The sequence below is a fragment of the Propithecus coquereli genome, unplaced genomic scaffold (assembly GCF_000956105.1).
Source record: "Propithecus coquereli isolate 6110/MARCELLA unplaced genomic scaffold, Pcoq_1.0 Scaffold294, whole genome shotgun sequence".
Classification (NCBI taxonomy): domain Eukaryota; kingdom Metazoa; phylum Chordata; class Mammalia; order Primates; family Indriidae; genus Propithecus; species Propithecus coquereli.
The window spans coordinates 2,371,602-2,380,795 of NW_012148552.1; positions in this window are offsets into that span (position 1 = coordinate 2,371,602).

Sequence of the window (9,194 nt, forward strand, 5' to 3'; positions counted from 1 at the left end):
CCATTTATCAATGGAGTTGTTTGATTTTTTTTCTTGTTGATTTTTTTGAGTTCTAGGTAGATTCTTGTTATCAGCCCTTTATTGGATGTGTAGAGAGAAAATATTTTCTCCCATTCTGTAGAGTGTCTATTGGCTCTAATGATAGTTTCCTTGGCTGTGCAAAAGCTTTTTAGTTTTATCAGGTCCCATTTATTTATTTTTGTTGCTGCTGTGATTACTTTGGGGGTCTTCTTCATAAATTCTTTGCCTAGGCCGACGTCCAAAAGAGTCTTCCTTACATTTTTTTCTAGGATTCTTAAAGTTTCATGCCTTAGGTTTAAGTCTGTTATCCATCATGAATTGATTTTTGTAAGAGGTGAGAGGTGGGAATGCAGTTTCAATCTTCTGCATGTAGTTATCCAGTTTTCCCAGCACCATTTATTGAAAAAAGATGCTTTTCCCCAGTGTATATTTTTGTCTGCTTTGTCAAAGATTAGATGACAATATGTGGATGGTTTCATCTCTGGATTCTCAGTCTTGTTCCAGAGGTCTGTGTCTCTGTTCTTTTGCCAGTACCATGCTGTTTTAGTTACTATATCCTTATAGTACAGCTTGAAGTCTGATAGACTGATACCTCCCATCACTTTGCTTAGGTGCTTCTCTCTGATGTAGTCAAATTTTGTGTTACTTTTCAACCTGTGACTTTTAATATGAATGTGATCAGTCACATGTATTAATATGCACATTAATATGTATTTATATGTATGCTGTTATATTTAGTCTTACTTCTGACTTATGTTTACTCTTTCTCATGCTTTTTTCTCATTTTGTTTTTCTTTATCTGCTGCTGTACTGATCATGTGCTCTTTACACTTTTATATTCTTTTTGTGATTTGAAAATTAAAAATTCTTTTCTTTATTCTACCGGTAATTAACTTTAAAAATAAAATAATGAATTCAAGAAATGATGTCAACATAAAGAATGTAACATCTAATATCTCCACCTATGAAAGATAAGAAATTTAGGATGCTTTTATACCTTCTATTTCCCAACACATCTTCTAATATTTTACAGATGTTTTCTGCAATTTCATGTATGGAATTTCTCTTTTTTATATCATTCATCTTTACTTTTAACAACTATTTTTAATGTGTGCATTGCTTTATAAAAACATTGACAATTATTTGGCTGTAAAAGTTTTAATTGTTTAACATTATTTCTTTTAGATGCTTCCTTCCTCTTATTTAATTACTGTTATTAATTTTTCTCTTTGCAAATTTTTCAAGTATGTTTTTCCAGAGTATACACATGTGTATTATAGGTTGAGTGTTATGCCCCCACCATGACACATTGAAATCCTAATCTGCAGAACCTCAGAATATGACCTTATTTGGAAATAGGGATTGAAGATATAATTATTAAGATGAGTTTGTATGGAAGTAGGATGGGCCCCTAACTCCATATAAGTGTGTGCTTATAGAAGAGGAGAGAGACACAGACACACAGACATGTGAGAGGAGAATGCCATGTGACCATAGAAGCAGAGGATTCTACCCAAAGTTTCAAAGGAAACATGCCCCTGCCAACACCTTGATTTTGAACTTACAGCCTCCAGAAACTGAGTCAATAAATTCCTATTGTTTTAAACAACCCCATTTATGTTACTTTGTTTGGCAACCCTAGGAAACTAATAGGATAGGGTACTGTCATGTGTGATGTTAATGCTCCTGGACATGTATTCCAGTCGATTAACACATGAATTTAGTGCATGCCCCAAAATGGAAATCTTGGATCACAGAATTTTTTCTCAACTGTCGAATCATTGCTTCATTGTCTTTTTGCAGATTCCTTATTCTATTTGGTCTCTAGCATCTGAAGCCCTTTTCAAAAACTTGGATATGATCAAGATTTCTCCTGCAAAAATTGGTATGTCACTACTTTAGTGTCCCGTTTCCAAAGGTTAGTGTTGGGAGTCCTAAGGGAGTTCTATTAGGAGTATTTTCCATTTATTTACTAATCATTGCTTTTAAATTGTTACTAGGATCTTTGCTCAATTTGCACAAAATGTTCTATGTTGAGAGAGTTTCCTTCTATTTCCTGAAATATTTCCAGTGCTGATACAGATTCTTTTGCATTACCGTGGTCTTTGTTAAATTTACTAGATATTTAGTGAGGCTGGGCTTTTCTCAGGCATGGTTATGTTGGCAAAGTTATCCTCTAGGGAAAGTGTCTGGAGGGGATTTTAAATGATGTTAGCCTCCTGTCTTGTCTCTTTACCTACTGGGATGGTTTTATGAGTCATTGGCCACCTCAGCTGGGCATGAGTTTACTTCAAGGCAGGGGAGCTTTGGGATTGTGATAGAGCTGTAACTGTTGGAAAAGGGCATAGTCCACCAAACAGTCCATCATTTCTTACTCTAAAATTACTTCATTCTGGAGGCAAAAACTTTCATTCTAAGTTTCTCAACACACCCCTTCCTTGGACTAGTTTTATCGAATCCTCCTGACAGAGACCTGTGCAGACCCTCGATTGCACGGCAGCAGCTCTCTGGACATCAGGCATGTGGAAAACATGGCCTCGTCTGATGAGGAAGAACTGTAGATCCTCAGCCGGACATGCACCTGCTCCGTGGCATGAGCACACAGCGAGTGTGGGTCGCCAGCAACACCAGCTTCTCCATCTGGTCTTGGCAGGACAACTTCTATAGTAGCTGCAAAAATTTCTGGGAGGACCTTCAAATGCAACTCTATTGCTGGGGAGGTTTCTTTACAATCAGAAAAACAAAGAGAGGTCAGGGTCATTTTAACATGTGTTAACATTAGTGACTCTTCTGACACTGAACCCACAAGTCCAAGTCTTAGTGATGAAGCTGGAACTCCTTGACCTAACAGTTCCTACAGTCCTGCAGACCTTCCCATGATATTGGCTGGAAGGGACAAGTCATGTTGCCAACTGTGGCCAGAAGGTCCAAGAAGTCTTTAGGCAGTAGACTGCCTGACACTCTGCATGCTCTTCAGACTGTGGCCAAACCCAGCAATACTGCTAAATGAAATCTCATGCAGCTGTTGTTGCAGAATGGGCAAAAATAAACTGTGCAATATAGGTTATCAAATCATAATGTGTAGAAAAAATACATTGGGTTAATGCTAGGGTAACTGACATAGAAAGGTTCAAGGTTAGGAAAGGATGATGAAACAGGAATGATTCTCGGAGTTGAATGACAAGTATTTGCATGAAATTTGATGTAAGTATTTTGTAATGGCAAGAAAGAGCCTACGCCTGACAGATAAAATTGAAAATGTCCTTCTGTTCATAGTCAATTGCATTTTCCTCATTTTGAAGTGTTAAGTTTGATAGTTTTAATTCATGAGAAAATAATCTTTTCATTGACATTTTCAAATTATTAGCATGCATTTGTCCATGCTATTCTCTTATAACTATTTTCTACATGACATAGATGGTATATTCACTTCCTCCTTTGTAATTTTTATGTATTCTTCTTATTCTGAATTGTACTTTCTAATTTACATGCTTTTACTTCTATATTTATTTTCCAGAGAATTGTCTGTCACATATATTTTAGAAGCCAGCTTTTACCTGTTACTAAGTTTGTGGTTTTCTTTGTTTTAATTGTCTATTTATAATTTAATCATTTATATATCAATTCTCTGTTTTATAGGACTATTGCTTTTTGTATCCTATGGCATTTAGTGAAATATGTTAGATTCTTTTTTTAACAAGTTACTTCTAGCTGTAAAATTATCTGGGCTTTGAACAGATATTTCAAAAAGGAAGATCTACAAATGGTGAATAAAAACAAGAGAAGGTGTTCAAAATCATTAGTTGTCAAGAAAATACCAGTGAAAACCACAATCAGATATCATAACCCACCAGGATTGCCAAAATAAAAAGACCAACACTGAAACTCTTGAGCACTGATGGTGGCTGTGAAAATGGAATGACCACTTTGGAAAAAAGGCTTGCAGCTTCTTATTAAACTCAACACACAACCACTCTGTGTCCCAACAATTCCAATTCTAGAAAAGAAACCATAATCACAAAACGATGCACAGATTCACAGCAACTTCATTCCTAAGAGGCAAAAACTGGGTGTCCATCAGCAGGAACAGATAAACAAACTGAGATTTTCATAGATCGGAACAATTGCTACTCAGCATTAAGAAAAGCGATGAAAGGACCCGATGCAGTAATATGGATGAGTCTCAGAAACATGCTGCTGAGTGAAAGTAGCCCTACACAAAAGAGCACATACTACATGATTTCATTTCTACAAAGTTCTAAAATAGTCAAATTAATCTATGGTTAAAAAAAAAATCAGTGGGCAGATTTATACACACACATACACACGCGACAAAACAAACATAACAAAATGTTTCCGATTATGGAACACAGGTGGTCCATTATTCAGTTCTTTCAGCTTTTCTGTATATTTAAATAAATTAAAAAATAAAATATTGGAAAACTATCTTTGGGCACACTTTTGGTCATCTCCTATAAGACTGAATGCCCAGTGGGTTTTTCTTTTCTAAAGGGTTATTTTGTCTTCTTGACTTTTCTTTTAGACCCAGCTATGGTCACTGAATGGCCCCAATTTGCCAGGCATTGTGCTAGACACGGTGCATAGTATCCTCATAGAATCTACAGTCAAGTGATAAATTGTGTTACTACTTCGATTTACAAAGAGGAACTGAAGCTCAAAGGGGTGTGTGTGTGCTTTCTTTCCACAGCATCTAAACAAGCAGCAATGATGGCTGTATTGCTGAACGCTACCCAAGCTGCTCATTATGACCATTGACGGCATTTAAACAAAGAAGTCCTGCGACCCTGTCCATAGAGGTGAGTCCTCTTCTCTGTCGGTGGCAGTCTGAGCACATAGGGGCCTTTAAATCTGAACACATTCACAGCTCCCCTGAGTGACACCTCTTAACATTCTTTTCACACTTGGAACAAAATCCAGTGTTCATCTTGACCTTCACCACCTGACCTATGGCGGCTTCTCTGGCCTCACGCACACGTTCTGCGGGGCTCCCTGCGCCTTAGCCTCAGGGTCTTCTTGCTGATCTTTAACCCACTGAAGAGCACCTCTCTCTGAGCGCCGGCAGTCGGTCTCCCAGACATTTGTGCGCTTGCGTCCCTCATGGCCTCTGTCTTTCTGCTTCCCTGACAACCCCTATCTAAGTAGCACCCTGACACTCTGCCCCCGTACCCTGCCCTATTGTCTCAGGCACTGTAGATAATATTATAAACGTTTCTATCTTACTGTATTGCACACTCTAAAACCTTGACTATTCTGTCACCACCGTACCCCCAGCACCTAGAATAGTGGCCGGCATAGAGTGGGAACTCAGTAACATGTTGAATTAATGAATGATCTGCTGCACTGTGCGGAGAGGCCGCTCAGTAATCTTATATGATTGCTCTACATGGCGATGTCTCCTGAGCTCCACCGAGAGGCGGCAGCCCTGGAGGCAGTCTCTCACTACGCAGAAGTTGAATGAGCTCAACCTTGACTGCAACAAACCACTATGAAACAATTAAAAAGTGGGTTGTTAAATGCTTCACTTTCTAGTAAGTAGTGATTAATAGTGGAGAATTTGGAAGGACGTTCACGTAACACCATGATTATGCATCAGCAATTGCACCACAGCATTAATGCACAATTTGTGTGTCCCTGGGCAAATTCACAAAACTGTATTGTTTTATGATGTGGATACGAGGAAAAGAAATAACTGATGATACAGCTGCTGCTGTAATTTGGATGTTTGTCCCCCTATACCCGGTGTTGAAATTAGATCCCTTATGCTGGAAGTGGGGCTTGGTGGGAGGTGTTTGGGTCATGGGGGCAGATCCCTCATGAATGGCTTGGAGCTGTTCTTGCTGTAATGAGTGAGTTCTCACTCTGTTAGCTCCTGTGGGAGCTTGTTGTTAAGAAGACTCTACACTAGCCCCCTTTCTCTCTTGCTTTCTCCGTGCCCGTGCTATCGCTGCACACACCGCTCCCCTTCTTCTGCCATGAGTGGAAGCAGTCGGAGTCCCTCACTGGAAGCAGATGCCGGTGCCACGCTTCTTGAACAGCCTGCAGAATTGCGAGCCAAATAAACCTCTTTACTTTATACATTTCCCAGCCTCGGGTATTCCCTTACAGAAACAATGATGGACCAAGACAATAGCCTATAAAAATTTTTTATTGTCAGAACAGATATGCCTCACAAAATGGGAAAAAATGATGAGCGTGGTCGAGACCTCCTCTTTTCAGTCTGGCATGTCAGAACTTGGAAGTTACCACTCTACCCTAACAAACAAAAAGCTGAAAAAACTGAAAAATCAACTCTTATTAGATCTGTCACAGAGAGGAGGTCACAGGGCAAATCACTGTCATCAAAATTGGAGAGACAGACCAGTGAGTGCAGAGAATCACTTCCTTTCAGAGCAGAAACCCCAGAGCACAACCCTCCCCAGGAACCAGTGCTGAGGCGGGGAGATCTGCACCGCCATGAAAAACTGCTGGAGGCTCTAACTGGGGTAAGCTGATGTCTCATTGTGGTTTTAATTTGCATTTCCCTGATAATTAGTGATGTTGAGTATTTTTTCATATATTTATTGGCCATTAGTCCATCTTCTTTTGAAAAGCTTCTGTTCATGACTTTTGTCCACTTTTTAATGCAGCGGTTTGTTTTTTCTTTGCTGATTTGCTTGAGCTGCAGAGGTCAGGAGACAGAGTTTTAGCTATGTAAATGAAATATTAACCTGGAGAATCCCCTGTGAGTTTAGATCTTTTCACTCAGTGAAACAGGGAACCTAAAAACACCTTCCGAAGAGGCACACAGATGTTGGGGAATGTGTCTGCTCTGTGTGAAAAATAAAAATTCTCCTCTAAAACTTTCTCATCACAGGTCCCATTTATTTATTTTCATTGTTGCTGTGATTGCCTTTGGGTTCTTCTTCATAAATTCTTTCCCTAGGCCAATGTCTTTGCCTAGGAAATTTATACAGTAAAGAGGTTTATTTGGCTCACAATTCTGTAGCCAATTCTTCGTTTCCCTATGAGGGTTTTTCCAACATTTTCTTCTAGAATTCTAATCGTTTCACATCTTAGGTTTAAGTCTGTTACCCACCGTGAGTTGATTTTTGTGAGAGGTGAAAGGTGTGGATCCTGTTTCAGTCTTCTACATGTGGCTAGCCAGTTTTCCCAGGACCATTTATTGAATAAGGATTCTTTTCCCCAGTGTACGTTTTTGTCTGTTTTGTGAAAGATTAGATGACTATATGAGGATGGTTTTATACCTGAATTCTCAGTTCTGTTCCACTGGTCAATGTCTCTGTTCTTGTGCTAGTACCGAGCTATTTTCATTACAATAGCCTTGTAGTATAGTTTGAAGTCCAGTAGATTGATACCTCCCATTTTGTTTTTATTGCCTAGTATTGCTTTTGCTATACGGGGTCTTCTCTGGTTCCATACGAAGTGTAAAATTATTTTTTCTATACCCATGAAAAGTGATGTTGGTATTTTAATAAGGATTGCATTGAATCTGTAGATCACTTTGGGTAGTATAGACATTTTAACAATGTTGATTCTGCCAACCCATGAGCATGGTATGGTTTTCCATCTGTTTACGTCTTCTGTTATTTCCTTCCTCAGTGTTTCATAGTTCTCCCCATAGAGGTCTTTTACCTCCTTAGTTAAATATATTCCTAGGTATTTTATTTTCTTTGTTGCTATTGTGAAGGGTATTGAGTCTTTGATTTGGTTCTCAGTTTGACTGTTATTGGCGTATATGAATGTCTCTGATCTGTGTGTATTGATTTTGTATCCTGAGACTTTACTGTATCATTTATCAATTCCAGGAGTCTCTTGGCTTAATCCTTGGGGTTTTCTAGATATAATGTCATGTCATCAGCAAACAGTGAGAGTTTGATCTCTTCTGCTCCCATTTGGATGCCCTTAATTCCGCTCTCTTGTCTAATTGCTGTGGCCAGGACTTCCGGCACTATGTTGAATAGAAGTGGAGATAGTGGGCAACCTTGTCTGGTTCCAGTTCTAAGTGGGAATGCTTTCAATTTTTTCCCATTCAGTATGATGTTGGCTGTGGGTTTGCCATATATGGCTTGTATCATTTTTAGGTAAGCCCCGTCTATGCCTATTGTGTTAAGTGTTCTTATCACAAAAGGATGTTGAATTTTGTCAAATGCTTTTTCTGCATCTATTGAGAGGATCATATGGTCTTTGTTTTTGCTTCTATTTATGTGGTGAATTACATTCATAGATTTGCATATGTTGAACCATTCCTGCATCTCTGGGATGAAACCCACTTCGTTGTGATGGATTATTTTCTTGATAAGCACCTGGATTCGGTTTGCTAAGATTTTGTTGAGAATTTTTGCGTCTGTATTCATAAGGGATATGGGTCTGTAGCTTTCTTTTTTTGTTGCATCCTTTCCTGGTTTTGGTATCAAGGTTATGTTGGCTTCATAAAATGTGTTGGGGAGGATTCCATCCTTCTCGATGTTGTGGAATAATTTCTACAAGATAGACACCAGTTCTTCTTTGTAGGTGTGGTAAAATTCAGATGTGAAGCCATCTGGTCCAGTACTTTTCTTTTTAGGTAGGTTTTTTATTGCTGTTTCAATTTCAGTACTTAATATTGGTCTTGTTAGGAATTCTATTTCTTCTAGGTTGAGCCTAGAGAGGCTGTTTGTTTCTAAAAATTTGTCCATTTCCTCCACATTTTCTAGGTTGTGTGCATAAACGTTTTTGTAGTATTCATAGATTATATCTTGTATCTCCGTGGCATCAGTTGTAATGTCTCCTTTTTTATTCCTGATGGAGCTTATTAGAGATTTTTCTTTTCTGCTTTTTGTTAGTCTAGCCAAAGTCATGTCAATTTTATTTATTTTTTCAAAGAACCAACTTTTTGTTTTATTAAAAGTTGGTTAAATGGGATCTGATCAAATCAAAAAGCTTCTGCACAGCCAAAGAAACTGTCACAAGAGCAAACAGACAACCTACAAAATGGGAGAAAATTTTCGCATGCTACACATCTGATAAAGGGCTGATAACCAGAATCTATTTAGAACTCAGGAAAATCAGCAAGAAAAATCGAACAACCCTATCAAAAAGTGGGCAAAGGACATGAACAGAAACTTTTCAAAAGAAGACAGAATAATGGCCAAGAAACATATGAAAAAATGCTC